Raw genomic sequence first — 18,839 nt, 5'->3', positions numbered from 1 at the left:
TTGTCTTTAGTCAATCCAGCTGAGAATAAGGAAAAGAAGGTTGAAACCTAGCAAAAAGAAGGAATTCCTGATCAGAACCTTATACTCTATGTAGATGTAACATCTACCATGAAATAACACATATATGTACATAGAAGAAGCTAAAGCTGACAACAGAACTTTGAGCATCAGATCCAGAGATCTCATAAATATAAGAGAAAAAAAGAAAAGGTCATCACCATTTTATGCTTGCCGAGATTGTCCAGATATTGACAAGAGAAAAATCAACTCAAGTTTGAATAGTGATTGCAGTTTATACCTCTTAAGTAAAATTCCTGAAAACCCATAGTGTGAAACACAATGGCAGAGAATGGGAAGGGGATTGGTAGCGATTACACTACGCATTTAAAATATGTTTTTGTAAAAAACCTGGTTCTTAGATGTGCCAAAAAATATGAATTTGCCACAACCCTAATTTGGGTGGTGAAGAGGGAGTAGAAAGAAGCTGGAGAACAAGTTATCCTCCAACACTCTCTTTCCAAATATAAGTCTGTGAACAATGCCAGCATCTCAATTATTCCAAGTTTTGCTAATACAGGAACACAATCTAGTATAATTTATTCCTGGACAAGAATTTGCCAGGAGTCTACCAGGGGCCCATCCCACATCCCAGAGAACAGCAAATTCACTAGATGAACTGGCAGCCCTTCCAAACCTCTCCACTGGGCCAGGCCTCCAAACGTGTAGCAGCCACAATGCTTTCCTTGGACCAGCCTCCAAACTTTTATTAGCTTTTTGCTGTTTTTCTAGGTTAAACCCATTGGAAATTGGATTCCCTTTAAAAAGAAGTTTATTTTGGTTGAGAATACAGAGTATGTGTAATAATCGAGTCAGGTAATCTCTGGGGATTCGGATTAAAAATTCTCTCTTTATAATGCATTGTATTTAGCTTTGTTTTATTATTATTTTTTAAAATCCTCACCTGGGGATATGTTTTTATTGGGGGAGAGAGGGAGAGAGGGAGGAAGGGAGGGAGAAGGAGAGGGAGAGAGAGAGGGAGAGGGAGAGGGGGGAGAGGGGGGAGAAGGGGGAGAGAGAGAGAGAGAGAGAGAGAGAGAGAGAGAGAGAGAGAGAGAGAGAGAGAGAGAGAGAGAGAGATCGATGTGAGAGAAACATAGTCTCAGTTGCCTGCTGTATGTGCCATGACCAGGGATAAAACCCACTGCTTCCTAGGTATGTCCCTGACCTGAAATCAAACCCACAACTTTTTGGTGTATGAGATGACACTACAACCAACTGAGGCACGCAAGGCCAGCTTTTATTTTTGGTGAAAGGCTAGTCTAAGAAATTGTACAGAAAAAGAAGCAATGATAAATTTGGAAGAATAGAAACGATGTCTGACTTAACGATTCAGTAACTCTGGAGGATTCTGGTTTTGTCCTTTTTGCTTGTTTTAAGTTGACAGGTGTTTCTAGAAAAATGAGTCATATTGTTTAAAGCCAGTATTGGAAGCCAATAAAAAAAAGAAAAAGAAAAAAAAAAAAAAAAAAAAAAAAAAGAAAAAGAAAAAAGGCTGAACTTTTTTGGCTCTTAGGTTCACTGTGATTTTTTATTTTTCTCTCTACCACATTAGATATGCATTCCTTTAAGAGTGCTTAGAGTCCTGGAGCGGATGCAAAATGTCAACACTGAACTAAGATCACAAAATTCCTGCAATCATAGCAAACATATTGTTAAGGAGAAAACTGAAGATGCAAAACCGAAAATAACAGTTTAAATAGACGCTCAGCTTTTCAGGCCATTCTAAAATCTCAGCTATTGCTCCCAATAGAGGGTAATGGTCCTTCCCTCCCCTTCTACAGACTTCTCTGAAGAGCTCAGAGCACCTTCCAGGCATGACTTCTTAGTTCCCCCAGTAACTAACAGCCAGGAGAGGAGAGCACGAACTATTCTCTCATCATTACATATTGAGGTAAATGTGGCTTCGAAAAGAAATGATGTTTGAGTTATACAGGATGTCAGGTAGAAGAGTCTGCGTGTCTCTCATGGCTCCTGACTTGCAAAGGCAAAGTCCTTAGAATGTGAAAGCTGAGAGAAAACTTAAATGCCGCCTGGCACAGGGGTTTCCAATGTTTGGATGCTATCTATCTACAAGTAAAATTTCAAAACAATTTTAAGAATTAACTACAAATTCCCTCCCCCCCAAAAAAAAAGACATTTGAAAAACCAAAGCCGTCATCTCATGAATAAAAAGGGATAACACTCTGAGACCAAAAAAATTCATAACACCTGGTGTAGAGGGAAAAGAAAGAAATTGAATTTGGAATAATAAAATGAGAATAAGAAATGGGGTTGAAGATGGTAGGTATCTAAGTTATGAATTAGGTAGGAGAACAACCCCAAAATAAAGAATAGCCTTTCTCAATAAAGGACCTTTTCAACTTTATATCAACACATGCATGCAAACACACTATGTACGCCTAATTTTTAAAAATATATATTTTATTGATTTTTTACAAAGAGAAAGGGAGAGAGATAGAGAGTCAAAAATGTCGATGAGAAACATCGACCAGCCGCCTCCTGCACCCCCCCCACTGGGGATGTGCCCGCAACCAAGGTACATGCCCTTGACCGGAATCGAACCTGGGACCTTTCAGGCCGCAGACAGAGGCTCTACCACTGAGCCAAACCGGTTTCGGCTGTACGCCTAATTTCTATCATCAAAGATCAGCATCAATACAAGGGAAGCTATAGGAATTTAGTCTATATCTTCATTTTACTGATGAGAAAATTAAAACCTGAAAAAGGAAGTAGGGCTGCTAGATGAAATACAGGACACTTAGGTAAATTTGAATTCTATGCAATATTTAAAGTATATTAATTATTTACTGTTTATCTGAACTGCAAATTTAACAGGCTGTCCTGTATTATTTTTACTTGCTAAATCTGGCAGCCCTAAAAGGAAGTGAGTTCTTGTTACTTGGCTTGAAGTAACTGTTGCTTAACGGAGGAATTAGGAGAAATCAGTTCTGACTCCAGTAAGTTTAAAACAACAAAACACTGTGCTATCTTTACTACATCAGAGTCCTGCTCTTATTCAACACAATCCATCAACCATACTAATCCACAGTATGAACCCCTTCTTCAAACCACACCTTTAATTCTAATTTGATTATTCCAAAGTCTGTTATCTCATTCTTTAAATCCCAAAGTTTCTTTTCCCTCTATACCTGCAGTTTTCAAATTTTTTGGTGTCAAGACTCTTTATTCTTTTTTTTATTTATATAATATATATATATTATTGATTTTTTTACAGAGAGGAAGGGAGGGAGATAGAGAACTAGAAACATCAATGAGAGATAAACATCCATCAGCTACCTCCTGCACACTCCTTATTTGGGATGTGCCTGCAACCAAGGTACATGCCCTTGACCAGAATCAAACCTGGGAACTTTCAGTCTGCAGGACAATGCTCTATCCACTGAACCAAACTGGCTTAGGCAAGACTCTTTATCTTTAAAAATAATTGAGGACCCCAAAGAATTATTATGTACTAGAAGCCCAGTGCACGGAATTCGTGCACAGGGGTGTGTATCTCTCAGCCCAGCCTGTACACTCTCCAATCTGGGACACCTCAAGGGATTTCTGATTGCCTGTTAAGGCCTGATCTCGGTAAGATTGGGCCTAAATGGGCAGTTGGACATCCCTCTCACAAGCCAGGACTGCTGGCTCCCAACTGCTTGCCTGCCTGCCTTCCTGATTGCCCCTAACTGCTTCTGCCTGCCAGCCTGATCACCCCCTAACCACTCCCCTGCCAGCCTGATTGCCCCCAACTGCCCTCCCTTGCAGGCCTGGACCCTCCCAACTGCCCTCCCTTGCTGGCCATCTTGTGGTGGCTATCTTGTGTCCACATGGAGGAAGCCATCTTGTGTGTTGGAGTCACAGTAAATTTACATATTACTCTTTTATTAGATAGGATGTGAGTTATGTCTATCAGTGTTTACAGTACTAGAAACTAGAATTGAGAAAAATTATTATTTAAAAATATAAACTATTACATGTTTATATGAATATTTAACTTAAAAACTATTATTTTCCTAAAACAAAACAAAACAGGAAGAGTGGTAATGCTTCATATCTTTGCAAATCTCTTTAATGTCTGGTTTAATAGAAGACAGCGAGGGACTTTGGTATCTGCTTCTGCATATGACTTGTTTTGAAACTATTTAGTTGAAGTATATGAAGAAAAAGCAGCCTCATACAGACATATAGTGAAAAAAGGGAGAAGTGTGTTAAGTAACCTTTAAGATAAGTGTAGCTATTTTTCTTTGATGATACATCAAAAATTAACAAGTGGTAGTTTCTTAAATATTAGTTGCAAGAGAGAATCTGAGATCTTACCAATAAACTTCTTTGTTAGGTTAAAACCATTGGTCTTATGCACTATGAGTGAATAATTTACCAATGAATGATTCTTTACCATTATTCATTGGTAATTTGAAAAATATTTATTGATTGAGTTAAGTAGAACTTCCAAATGTTGGCACATTCTATTACACAATATTTTTTAAATCTCACTTGTTAATATCACTACTGAAATGATAAAAAAAAGTCTTAAAGTTTTCCACTATTCTATTTTTACTTGGAAACTGGGCTTTAATCATTGGCAACGAATACTGTATTAGTTGTTGGCTCCTTCTTTTCTCATTGAGAAAATGTCTTCCAAATCTGAGTAATCATAACTTGTCTGTCAGTCATTTTTTCAAGTAGACATAAAGTTTTGTGAAAAGCAGCATCTAGCTCAACTTGCAACTGAAACAACTGCACAATGATTTTCCCTGAGCCAGTCATTGTACTTCGGTACACAGCAAAAGTGCTTTAGCTACTGTTTGTTACACAGACCGTTAAAACGGTCCGGTACTCAACAGCTGAGATTAAATAAAATTAATATTTTTTTCTGCTTCATCAATGATATTCTCAAATAAAACTGAATGTTTGTATTTATTGCTGTTGTGTTTTGTTTTTCTCATCATTGTGAGTGTGTGTTGGTGAAGAATGCAAAGACAACTATTACAAGTTTGTAACAATAGTTTTATCTATCACTGCTTTTGAATCATCAATCCAAATGCCAACATAGTGAAAAAGGCAATTAATGGTTTAGTATTGTTTTAAAAATACTTTTGCCTTATGGACCCCTGGAAAGGTCCCTCCCAGGTCCCTCCAATTCACTATTTATACCACCTTTGCTCTAACATACTCACAGACAATTGAAATGTTTAACAAGAAACTTGTTAAGTCCAAACCTCATTAAGAGGGTCAACCCCTTTGTTTTAACTCATCACCTGCAGAGAAACCTCAAAAGTAATTTTCTTTCTTCATTATCAAAAGATAGCTGTGGTCTTACATGGAGGACACTAAACTATGAACTTCTCCCCAACACATGTTGTTCCTTGGGCCTAGAATGTTCCTTGGCCCTTCCCTACCCCTACCACATGTTCAGCTGAGGCATTACCAAATTCTCTAAAATTGTGTTCCCATAGCATTGTGTTTGCCATCAAGGGGAAGGGTTAGGATGGAGGTGGGGAGAGAATTGAATTTTAGGTGCCTACTATCATGCAGGATATTTAACAATTAATGCTTAAAAAACTTTGCAAAATAATTTTACAGATGAGAAAACCAAAGTGTAGAGAGGTTGAATAATGTAGCTGGTAAGAGGAAGAACTAGCCGAAACCAGTTTGGCTCAGTGGTAGAGTGTCAGTCTGCGGACTGAAAGGTTTGATTCCAGTCAAGGGCATGTACCTTGGTTGCGGGCACATCTCCGGTAGGGGGTGTGCAAGAGGCAGCTGGTCGATGTTTCTCTCTCATTGACGTTTCTAGCTCTCTATCTGTCTCCCTTCCTCTCTCTAAAAAATCAATAAAATATATTAAAAAAAAAAAAAAGAGGAAGAACTATCTGAATCCAAATCTTGATCATGGCTTAAGGTTTTTTTTTACTGCTTAGAGAAATTCAATTTAGTTAAAAAAAATTCCCATCTTATCATCTATGAAAAGGTTTAAATCAGTAATCTCATAACTGATCATTTATTTGGCAATCCTTATAGAAGTAACCATAATATCTTATATTTTGCTGAAAACCAGAGGGGGCAAAAGAAAGGCTGAAATGGAAATGGGGTAGAGAAGGAGCAGAGGCAGGAAAGATATATCCAGCCCATTTGCTGAAATCATCAGATGGTAGAAATCGATATTCAAAGTAAAGTCACACTATTAGAAAAGTCAGGAATAACTATGCTTTCAAAACCCAAAGGCATAATTCTGAAAAACAAAGTAGAGAAATCTGTCCCAATAAAAATCACTATAAAGTGATAGTAATTAAGATACAAAGAGTATAAATTACAAAGAAAAGATTAATAAAGTTGACTATTTTAAATATTAAAATTTTGGTTTATTAAATGATACCCTATAGAAAAGGTGAATAGGCTAGATACCAATTAGAAAAAGAGATGTAATACTCAGAACCAACAAAGAATAAGTATTCAGGATATATAAAGAATTTCTACAAATTATTAAAAATAAAAATAATTCACCTTTCTCCCTAAAAGAGAAAAGAAGATGGAATGCGAATGGCCAATAAGCATATAGATATTAAACCTCCCTAAGAAAATCAGGGAAATGAGATATTTCATATCTATCATATTAACAAAAATTAAAAAGTGTTATAATACTAAGTGCAGATGAGATAGTGTCAGAGAACCTGTTGAGAAAAGCAAATTTCCTAAGAATACACATAGTATGTTAACATTTATATAGTTTTTAAAATGGACATTACTACTATGTATAGTTTAGGGACACATACATGGGCATTAAAAATATACAGAAATGCCTGGAAATGATAAACACCAGATTCCCTCCTCTAGGGGACTGGAAGGAGAATGCAAGTAGGGAAGGAGGCACACAGGAGACTTCGATTTTATTGCTAATGTTTCATTTCTTACGTTAGGCAGTAAGTAGAGGTGTTGGTTGCATAATTGTTTTACACGGCTTTGTATATGACATAATACTTTTCTAAAAGCCCAAGGTCAAATGTCTAAAAAGTCATTCGTTAGGTATACCAGTGACATAAATATATTCTCTAGGTGGCCAGTAACTTTTTCCCCCCTATATTCAGAATATTGGATTTTAAGAATTGAATTGCATTCAAGAATAGTATTAGGCAAAATAGCACAAAGCCTCATTCCCACTAGTTAAGTTTCACATTATGCGCCTTCTGGATTAAAATAATGCAATGCGGAATCCAACTTACGTCATGTGAGCTCAGGGGAAGAAAAAATAACGATACCTGGAAAATAGCAAGGGGAAACAGACCCTGTTTGCACACTGTTTATTTGTTCAGGCTTGTAGTAAGGAGAAAGGGAAACATGAAAATACCTTGGTCATAAATTGTCATGTAAAAGACAAAGAGAAACTCTGGAATATTATGAAACTATAAATTACTTCTGCTGAAAGGGTAGAATTTGCAGTATCCCCTTAACCGAGGTTTCACCTCCCCACTTTTGACAGAATAACTCCTGTTCTTTGGAGAAAAACACATGAAATAAATGTAAAACCCGAGAGGGAAATCATCTACTCTGTACACCACCTGCCTAATAAAATGAGAATAAATTTGGCTTTTTGGCTAAGTAGATTTGTTTATGTTTTAACTTAGATAGAGGCACACGCCATCTAAATTACACGTGTTTTTATTTTATTTTAAAAAACCAACATGAAGGGACAAAAAAATAATTTCAGAATGTCTAAATGGTTTGCTTTCAAGGCACACCTCATACAATAGAATTCATAATTATAAAATAAGCCACAATCAACTGTTAGGTTAACATGGAGCCATGTCTATTTATGAATAATGCTAATGAGCTTCTGAAACATCACAGTTTTCGGACACCAGCTCAGTTCTGGGATCTCAAACCCGTAAATGCTGACGCACAGGACTATCCAGACACATACTTTTACTCCAGACGTTGTCAGCAGTTTAGTTACTGAGCTAATGGCTGCAGGTACCAAACAATGACTTCTTAAAAGTAAACATCTCTACTCTTTTAAAACTCTCTTTCTCCCAAATCCTAGAAGGTGGCAGGCTTAATGAAGAGCTACCTGCAAAAGCCTTCCTTTGAAGGAATATACAGATGAGTCAATCCCTCGTTAAAGGATTTGCTAAAAACAAAGTTCCAGGAAGCCACATAAAAATGATTTGTGAGACTGCTTGATGCCTGACATTTTGGAAAAAAACTAAAACCACCTTCCTATGGCCCATTTAAAAAAAAAATGCATCTGCAGGCAACTTGACTGCTACTTAAAGCTAAACGCTGATCTCAGATGTATTCTTGAGGCATCAATTCAATCTGGAGTAATAGCCAAGATTTAAACCATAAAAATAGAGTCAAACGGAGAACTCCAGAGTCAGAGCCAGATCCCTATCCTGACTCTTCCAGCACCTTTCACTTATGAGTAGTCTCTGCCAAACGGAGCAGTGAGAGCTGCATGCATCCCTCTCCATTAGCCAAGGTGACTCACTCCAGTGGAAGCCCGCGGTACCTCGGAGCTGTTGGTATTTGCAGTTGTGTTTGGTAAGATATGAAGCTAGACTTAAAAACAAAACAAAACAAAACAAACAAACAAACAAACAAACAAAAAACCCAGGGTATTGCTTTGGCTCAATTCCATTCATTATATTGGATGATAGAAGCAAATATATATTTTCCAAGATTCTGCATTCTGTACAAGAGAAAGAATGGCCCCTATTTGAGTATCAAACTAGGATCTCTTTTTGGTACCAATTAGTTTTTGTTTTTATTATTGGGAAGAAAAATTATAAGAAAATTAATTCAATAAACGTGGCTCAGTGGTTGAGCATTAACCTATGAACCAGGTCACAGTCTGATTCCTGGTCAGGGCACATGCCCTGGTTGTGGGTCCACAAAAGGCAGCCACACAATGATTCTCTCTCATCAATGACATTTCTCTCTCTCTCCCCCTCTCCCTTCCTCTCTGAAATCAATAAAAACATATTTAAAAACATAATAATAGCCATGATTTTTTGAGGGACAGGTCAGCCACTCTTAGTGCTTTCAGTCCCTGAATGTCAAAATCCTCTTAACACATCTAATAATATAACTATTATCTCCATTTTATAAATGAGAAAACTGAGGCCCCCAACATTATGTAATCTGAACCAGGTCACAAATTTACTAGGGAGCAAATCTGGGATTTGAATCCCCATCTAGTCAAACATTAAACCCCTTTTCACTACACTATAATGCTTCTTCCGAGTTATTTTGTATGTGAACTACTAAAGGTGCTGTGAGATCAAAACACCTGGATAGGTTAAAACACATTATGTTTCCTGAGTAAAATACTCTAGTGTTAGGCACCGAAACCTCCATTCTATAATGGGAGTAAAGTATGAAGCAGTTAGTTATTTCGTTTAGCATTACACTGTAAGGAAGAGCTGTGGTCTTGACTTGACCCTTTGACTTTACTGCTCTAAGAAAGTTATAAAATACTTATATGACTCCTCTTATTCTACCGCTGTGTTTGATCTGACAGCAATAGTTTACAAAACCTCCTTTGTTTCCAAACAATGTTAAATAATATATTGAAGGGAGAAAATTAGTCCCCCACCCCAAAGTCATGTACAAATAAGTTGGCTAAAAAAAAAAAAAAAAAGTATGCGCTCCTTTTGGAATTAATCCATTGAAAGAACCATTACAGTATCTATATCCCTTTCCATCAACCTTGCCATCTGGAATTTATTTTTTAGGCACTCATTGCTTCTCACAGGTTCAATGTTACCCATTTCACACCATTTAACTATTGAAAGCACTTGAAATTCCGGACCCTAGAAGCAGAGCCTGTGTCTTGCCCCGTGATGTAGCTAATGTGTCAGACTTGTAAAATAGCTCTTAGTGGCGGGCCTCCATTTAGAGAAAGACGGAAACTAGCTTTAAATACTTAGAGCTTTAATATCTAGTCCATTATACTGAAGCAGGGTCTTGTAAAGAGTCAATTATGGGATACTTCTGATTTGATCCACATGCAAGGGAAATCCGCTTCTTTGCCTTTAAATCCCTGTTATAAGTGTCTTGTTTAAATAATTAGTGACACTTTTTCTTTGATCAAATTGATTCATATTGTTATTCTTCTATGCTAATTTAAAACTTAATCCATGTAAAAGTCTAAGACAGATTTTAATCTCTCATGGAGAAAGCTTTCCCTTAAAATGGGAGTTTTCCAGAAAATACTTTAATTTTTAAAACATCATTGATTGAAAATAGTTATTTTTCTATAAGGGATTTGTGAATCAATCACAAGCCAAGATGCTAATGTTATTTTTTGTATGCGATTTATTGCATATACAAACACATATACACAATACATAATATATGCTTAATAGCAATTTTAAGCAACTAATATTTCTGAGATCTCTAAAGATGATCAAATCTAATCTCATTTTATGCCTTGGGACTAAAATGTTTATGTGTATTTGCAACATACTGTCAAAGGGTTAATATCCTTAATATTAACTTATTTACAAAGAATTGATAAGTTTACATAAAAACAGAATGCCAGACTTTACTTATCAAACTCATATTTTTAAAAATTACAATTGGTCAGGGCACTAGGAAACCGGTCCTCTCATGCGCTACTGGTAGATATTAATAATAGTTTACTGAAAGGCTTTTGGAAATACTTATCAAAGACTGAGAAAGTGCACATGATGTTTGATCCAGCAACAGCACTTCTAGCAATTTAGGAATCTAGTCTCTGGAAATAATCACAATAAGAATTTTATTATAGAACACTAAGAAATATTGGGAAAATTAAAAGTACAACAGAAGGCTGATTAAATACATTTTATTCACCATTTTGCCCCTAGTATTTATTGAACAAATGAAGGAATATATAGCCTTTTAAAAAGAATGGTGCACATATTATAAATATTTTTATGTTAGGGCAGATTATTACAATATAAAATACCATTTTTATTTTTTAAATATATATGTGAATAAAACAATTGGCAGGTATATGTAAAAATATTAATAGTTTTTTTGGGGGGGTTGCAAGCTAATCTTTATTTTCCTTCTCTAATTTTTTTTTATAATAAACATAATTGCTTTTATAAGAGTGTCATTGCAAACATTTATGTAAATTTTTAATTAATTATACAAGAAACATAGTCTCATTAATTTTATAAAAATATGTAGATATGGTAACATAAATATTGAATAGTTCTTTCTTCCTTTTACTATCCCCAATTCCACTTATTTTCCAAGATGTAACTACTATTAAGAGTTTGATGTATCCTTCTTATGAGATTGCATTTCACTAATTCACAAAACCAAAGTCTACTTAGCTCCATGCATATTTATATTTCTCTCTTGTTTTTTGCGATTATAAACAATGCTTCAATAAACACCTTCACATATTTTACCATATACAGGTACAAATAATAATCTAGGATAAAAAGAAATTGAAGTGATAGGTTGATGAGAATGGTTAAGGAGAACTTAAAATCAACTTCCAAACTCCACCAGTTCTCAATCATTCATGTGAGTGCCTACCTATTGCTTACATTCGTCAGTGGTGGATAATACCTCTTTTTTTTATAGTCAATCAGACGAGCAAAAAGATCGTATCTCATTGTTGCTTTTCCTGATTACTCGTGCATTTGAACATCATTTCAAATCTTAATTGGTCATTTTTATTTTTCTGTCAAATAGCCCTTTTTATTCTTGGTCTATGATTTCTTTAATTGCTTTGTACTACTCTTCATATTTTGAATGTTCCCATTATTTTATTACATATGTTGCAAATATTTTCTCCCTGCCATTTTTCTTTCCTTTTTCATAAAAAATTGAGGTAAAGTTTACATATGGTGAGTACACAGTTCAATTTTATAAAAGCTTACTTTTGTGTCATTTTTAAAACGATGTTTTCAGTTGTACAGAATTTTTTATTTACGGTCAATCTATTTCATGGCTTCTAAAATTTTCATCATGCTTAGGAAGGACTTCAACAGACCAAATTTAGAATAATCTTTTGTACTTTTTGTGATATTTTATATATTTAGCTTTTTAATCTATTTAGAATTTTATATATTTAGTTTTTTAATCTATTTAGAATTTTGTTTTGTATTTTATGTGAGATGGTGATATGCTTTAGTTTTACTTTTCTAAATTGACAGTAATTAACTTAGCAGTATTTTCTCACCCATTTGAAATACCATTTCGATCATAAACTAAGTTTCTTTGGATGAATGCTTCAGTTTCTGAGCTCTGTATTTGTTCCCTTAATCTAATTGTCTATTCTTGCACAACTGTCACAATGTCTTAATTATCATAGGTTTACAGCATATTTTCATATCTGGCGAGGATATACCCTCCTCACATATCAAGTAGTTCCCTTATGGTCTCATTGTTTCTTTTCAATAAATAATTGATAATCAGCTGGTCTATTTCCATGGAAAATACTTAATGGGATTTTTACTGGGATTGCATTCAACTTCTGGGCAATTTGAGGGTAACTGACACCTTTACTGTGTTGGGTCTGGCAATCCAAGATTAAGTTGAGATATTGTTTCATTGTCTCTTGGCATCTAGCCTTAGTATTAAAACATACAATGCTTACTTGATATCTATTTCTTTGTAGATTATTGTTTTCCCTTACCTTATTCCTTGGTATTCTAAAAGCTTCTATTTTCCTCTAGATCTAGAAAACTTTCTTCTATTATTTCTTTATTTCCTCTTATCCTTTGCATTCTCTTCCAGAGATTCTTCAAAATGTGTAATCTGATTAACTTTTTCTTCTTTTAAATATATGTTTTCTCGAATTTTATAATTTAAAAAAAAATTGTTTTTTTTTAATATCAGAGAGGAAGGGGGAGGGAGAGAGACAGAAACATCAGAGACAAGAGAGAATCAATTGGCTGCTTCCTGCATCCCCCCTCCTGGGGATCCAGCCTGCAACCTGAGCATGTGCCCTCATGGTGATAGGTTGAAGCTCAACCATTGAACCACATTAGGAAGGCTTATAATTTTTTGGGAAAATGAAGTAGTGCATAATCAGATCATAATTTTAATCTGATTCAATCTCTCTATGCATTATGAAGGAAATTTTAAAATAAATTTCAAATTACAACTTGATTGAATTGAGCTCTGGCTATTTCCTCAATGAATCTTAGAGGAAATAGCATTTTTCATTCACTGAACCAGTATTTATTTTTTGCCTAATTTCTGTATGGAACTGCTCTACTAGGTGAACCAGTTAATAATGCAGATTTTTTCCAATAGATGGAGTTACACATATGTTGGTATAAAGGTGATTTGATATGTATGCTATTTTGTTGAATTGCTCCTTCAGATTACTGCTTGTTCCGATCGATGGCACAAGCACTTTCTGAGCAGCACTTCAAAACGTACTAAGAAGTGGAAAATTGGGTCTCTGAGTGGTCTGCCTCAAAACAAGAAAAGTTCCATTGGGACGGTATCCAAAAATTACCTGAAAGATGGGGGAAATATGTAGCTAGCAATGGACATTACTTTGAATAAAGCACTTTTGATATTTCTCTTGAAATTATCGTGTTTTCTTTGATTACAAAATCTGCATTTTATTTATTTATTTATTTATTTATTTTTAAAATATATTTTATTGATTTTTTTACAGAGAGGAAGGGAGAGAGATAGAGAGCTAGAAACATCAATGAGAGAGAGACATTGATCAGCTGCCTCCTGCACACCACCCAATGAGGATGTGGCCGCAACCAAGGTACATGCCCTTGACCGGAATCGGACCTGGGACCTTTCAGTCCGCAGTCCGATGCTCTATCCACTGAGCCAAACCGGTTTCGGCAAAATCCACATTTTTAATTGGTTAATTATTCAAAGTAATGTCCATCGCTAGCTACACATTTCCCTCATCTTTCAGGTAATTTGTGGATACCATCCCAATAGAACTTTTCTTGTTTTGAGGCGGACCACTCAGAGACCCAATTTTCCACTTCTTAGTAGTACGTTTTAAAGTGCTGCTCAGAAAGTGCGTGTGCCATCGATCGGAACAAGTGGTCATCTGAAGGAGCAATACAACAACGTAGCATACATATCAAAGCGCATATATATCAACATATGTGTAACTCCAACTATTGGAAAAAATCCGATTAATCAGTACACTTAGAAAGTCCTGAGGATCCCAAATAAAAAAAGGTACAAGTTTATAGTCTGGCATGGTTTTTCAACCTTGGTACTATTTATTTATTTATTTATTTATTTACCGGTATTTATTTATTTTCGTTTCTAACCTATCAATCAATTATTCCATAACAGGCAGTACCATATGGTGGTTGAATGTTGACTCCAAAAGTCAGATCATATAGGTTTGAATTCTGGGTCCATTGTCCATTGGGGTCATCTGGGGCAAGTTACTTTAATTTCCCTGTGACTTAGTTTTCTATCTAAAAAATGAGAATAATAGTACCTTTCTCACAGGGTTGTTGTATTAAATAATACTTGCACAGTACTTAGCACTCAATAAATTATAAATGTTCTCAATAAATGTTACTTCTTATTATTCCATATGTTACCATCAGCCTGAGGATTTTCAACACATGCTTTATAAATTTTTTTCTCTTTATTAATTCTTGTTTGGAATGATCTTGGAGACAATGACTATTGACAATTATGAGAAGATAAAGATATCCCTCCAACCTTCTTGGTATTTTGACCAACTTTATTTATTTATTTATTATTATTTTTTAAATATATTTTATTGATTTTTTACAGAGAGGAAGGGAGAGAGATAGAGTTAGATCAGCTGCCTCTTGCATACCCCCTACTGGGGATATGCCCGCAACCAAGGTACATGCCCTTGACCGGAATCGAACCCGGGACCCTTCAGTCCCCAAGCCAACGCTCTATCCATTGAGCCAAACCGGTTTCAGCTTGTCCAACTTTAAATAGGTCTTACCAAGAAAAGGAATCAGTAGCAAATGACAAAGTATCAATAGCAAATTTAAGATAATAGTTATTCTCCTATGATTCAGAAATTAAAATAAAATTAAAACTGGGAGATAAGTGACAGCATTGAACTGAATCAATATAGACTCTAAATGTTTTAAAGAAAGGACATATCTTCTCGTCAAATTTGTAGGGGGAGAAATTGACATAGGGAAAGCAATTTAGGTTTACTTTGGACATAATTATACTATTCTGCAGTATTATTTTTGCCATCCGTTGGTCTTCCGACATCCCCTTTTCTATCAGCATCACCAGAGGCAAGCAGAAGCATCTGAAGAGTTTGAGGAAGGGGACTAGCAGCGCTCCCGCAATGTGCTCACGTGGAAGCATTTCCTCGCAGCTCCGTGTTTACAGGATTTTTTTTTGTGTGTAGAAGTACTGCAGAAACACTGAGTGATAGTGGCTCAGCTGTGGGCAGAGCTTGAGGTTCTTTTGCCCTTCTTCACTCTGGAAGCTGTGTTCCTTCCTTTGTCTCAGAGATGGAGAACAGGCCCGAAACGTGGTTTTGCAAGCCTTGACAACCTGGAGATTTCTATCCTGTAAATGGATTAGGAGGGAATCTTGAGTTTGCTTAATATTATTGGTGAAAATTTTCTTCATTTCCACCCAGCAAAAGCAGCCAATTGCCCATGTGAGACAAAGGCCGAGTGTCTCAGGCTGTCATTGTTTTCATCTATTGATAGTAGAATCCTGATCTGAAGAGTGATGTCTATGAAGAGCCCAAAGCTTTCCCCTGGATTGCCCAGGATCATGGTCAGAGTCTTCCTGCTCATGCAAATGAGTTCAGAATTCGTGGGATCATACAATCCATGCACCAGCAGGTCTAGGATAATTTTCTTGTACTTTCTCATCTTGTTGGGGTTCTCACAGGCCATGGTTCCCAGGCCTCTCATTGACTTGTGACAGTTTTTACACTGGATCTTGGGCTCTTTCTATCAATAGGAAACAAACAAACAAAAAAACCCCACATTTTTCAGAGGCACCCTTTCAAGAACCTGTTTCTAAGAGATCCTGGAAAAGAAAGACATCGTTGATGTCCTTTTCTTCTTGGGCTGGGAGGTGGAGATGGAAAGGGCTAGTCCAGGATTCTTCTGTTTGGTCCATGGATTTGAATTCATTCACTGAGTTCCAGAGCTGGGGCAGCAGCTTGAAAGGCACAGGGGACACATGAGGAAGAAATGAACTGTCTGGCTTCAGGTTGAGAGCTGGGGAGCAGCTTTCTCCCAGATAGAAGTGCTGGCAGAAGCCATTGTTCTTTTGCTGAGCCCTTTCCCCACAGAGCCAGCAGGCAGGCACAAAACCTGAGTCTCCATCAATCTCAACCTTGGTACTATTGACATTTCTGAATGAATAATTCTTTGTTGTGGGAGGCTGCCTTGGCTATTATAGAATGTTTAGCAGCATCTCTGGCTTCTACCCGCTCGGGCTCCTACCCCTCTGTGACAATCAAAGCATCTCTAAACATTGTCAAATGTCCCCTAATGGGCAAAATTGCCTCTCTGCCCCCCAAAGCACTGGTCTAGTATATGAAATATCTAATCTAATATTGGAAATATGTTAGTGGAAAAGTATCGGGTCTAGTAATAATTAATGTCGTTTTTAAACATTCGTTTAAAATCTTGCTTGGTGTTGACTTGTATTGACAGAACCTTCAAACACGTGGTATCTACAGAACGTGTGAAGTGCAATTAAGAAGTTTTGCTTGAAAAAGTTTGTGTTTGGTTTGGTTTTTGTTGCAAAACTAGGGCTAAGAAGATGGCGGATGAAGAGCATATTCGGCACTGCATGCTTTACGAGTTCCAATTAGGAAGAAAAGCAAGTGAGGCTGCAAAAAACATCTGTAGTGCTCTTGGTCAAGATGCAGTTAGCGCCAGAAAATGCCAGCGTTGGCTTGAGAAATTTCGCGAGGGAAATTTTTCATTAGATGACAAGAGTGGTCGAGGCCGTGTGTCCAATTTTGATCAAGAAGCTCTTCAAGCTCTTTTGGTGCAAAATCCTCAAATTACCCAACAAGAGCTTGCAACAACTTTAAATTGTTCACAAAAAACAATTTCCAATCAATTGCGTGCACTTGGCAAAGTCCAAAAGTTTGGAAAATGGGTTCCTCATGAGTTGACCGACAACAACTGTAATCAAAGAGTCACAATTTGCAGTTCGCTCCTCTCTCGTCAAAACCATTTGCCGTTTTTAGAGCAAATTGTTACCGGAGATGAACAATGGGTGCTGTATGTTAATTTGAAAAGGCGGCCTCAATGGTTGGACAAAAATGAGGCTCCACAGCCCACGCCAAAAGCTGACTTGCATGTGAAAAAAGTGATGTGTGGTTGGTGGAATTTTAAAGGAATTCTTCATTATGAACTTTTACCATCTAAACAAACCATTACAAGTGCAGTGTATAGTGCCCAATTGGAAAGGTTAGCCCAAGCTTTAAGAGAAAAAGAACCCGCGCTGATTAATCGGAAGGGCGTAATTCTTCACCATGATAACGCTCGACCGCATACTGCAAGAATCACTGCTGAAAAACTGCGCCAGTTGGAATGGGAAGTTCTCCCTCAACCTGCATATTCTCCTGATATTGCCCCTTCCGATTACCATTTGTTTCGTTCTTTGCAAAACTTTCTTCTTGGAAAAAAATTTAATAATTAAGAATGCCTCAAAAATGCATTGACCGAATTTTTTGCATCAAAATCACAAGAATTTTACAACAGAGGGATTAAAATGCTTCCTGAGCGTTGGGCACAAGTAGTAGAAAACAACGGCAACTATATTGTTGATTAAATTTTGTTGTATTGTTTAAATAAATTAGATTTAAAAAAGTATTAGAAAACGACATTAATTATTACTAGACCTAATATATACAATGTATTCAATAGTATTGACACAAAGAGGGTAATAGCTAATCTTGCCTGGGGCTCAGGAAAGGTTTTAAGAAGCAGAAGACATTAGGCCTGGATTGTGAAGAAAAAATTAAGTGCTTAACAGGCAAACAAGGGGAGACAAAAAGAATTAATAGTAATATTAGAAAGAAAAACAGCATCTAAAAACAGAAAGGTTGAAATAGTTTGGTGTCTATGTAGAATTCTAGTTCAGAGTAGATTGGAACATATATTTGACGGTTGTGGTGAAGAGAGAAGGAAGCAATAAAGCTGAAGAGGTAGTTAGAGACAAGGTTATAAAGAACTTGCAGGCTATGCTAAGAAAAGTTGGGCTTTATTGAGTTATGATGGTAAACCACTGAAAGTATTAAGCAGGGAAATGGCATTTTAGAAAGGTAATTTTTTTTAAATAGGTAGGGAATGCTTTAGAAGGAGATAATATTAAAAATAGATTAGGTAGAAGATAGTTACAATAGTTAAGGGCCTAAACTAGGGCCAGGGGGCTAAAGAGATGGGAAATGGCACAATCAATATACAGGAAGTATTACTTAAAAGATTTAGTGTTTGCTTGGCTATGGAGAATAAAGAATTGAGAGGAGTTAGGACAATGTCAGATATCCCACTATAGAGTTAACTCATTATTGTGGCATTACACAAGACTGTAAAATTTTAAGCCAATATTAGATAAGGACTAATTTTTTTTCATTTATTAATGATTTATTAATAGACAATTGTATCCATAAAATGACTAAATTCTACAAATACCATGAAGGCCAAATAATTCAAGGATGTGATAATTTTTCAACATCTTTGTTGAAGAACTATGGTACTGAGGACCTCTACTGTTAAGAATATGAATAGCTTCAACATTAGGATTAAACATTCAATAAAAAATTACCCAGGTCCCGGCAATGTACAGCTTAC

The 18,839-nt window shown here is 36.2% G+C and overlaps 1 pseudogene; it reads right to left on the bottom strand.

Moving 5' to 3' along the window:
• Positions 1–15,387: 15,387 nt before the first annotated feature.
• On the bottom strand, positions 15,388–16,157 carry LOC118726590 (annotated as a pseudogene).
• Between the last annotated feature and the right edge of the window lie 2,682 nt (positions 16,158–18,839).

The sequence above is a fragment of the Pipistrellus kuhlii genome, unplaced genomic scaffold (genome assembly GCF_014108245.1).
Source record: "Pipistrellus kuhlii isolate mPipKuh1 unplaced genomic scaffold, mPipKuh1.p scaffold_m20_p_22, whole genome shotgun sequence".
Lineage (NCBI taxonomy): Eukaryota > Metazoa > Chordata > Mammalia > Chiroptera > Vespertilionidae > Pipistrellus > Pipistrellus kuhlii.
Note: the sequence above shows the minus strand (reverse complement) of the source record. Positions and strands in the feature narration are given on the sequence as shown.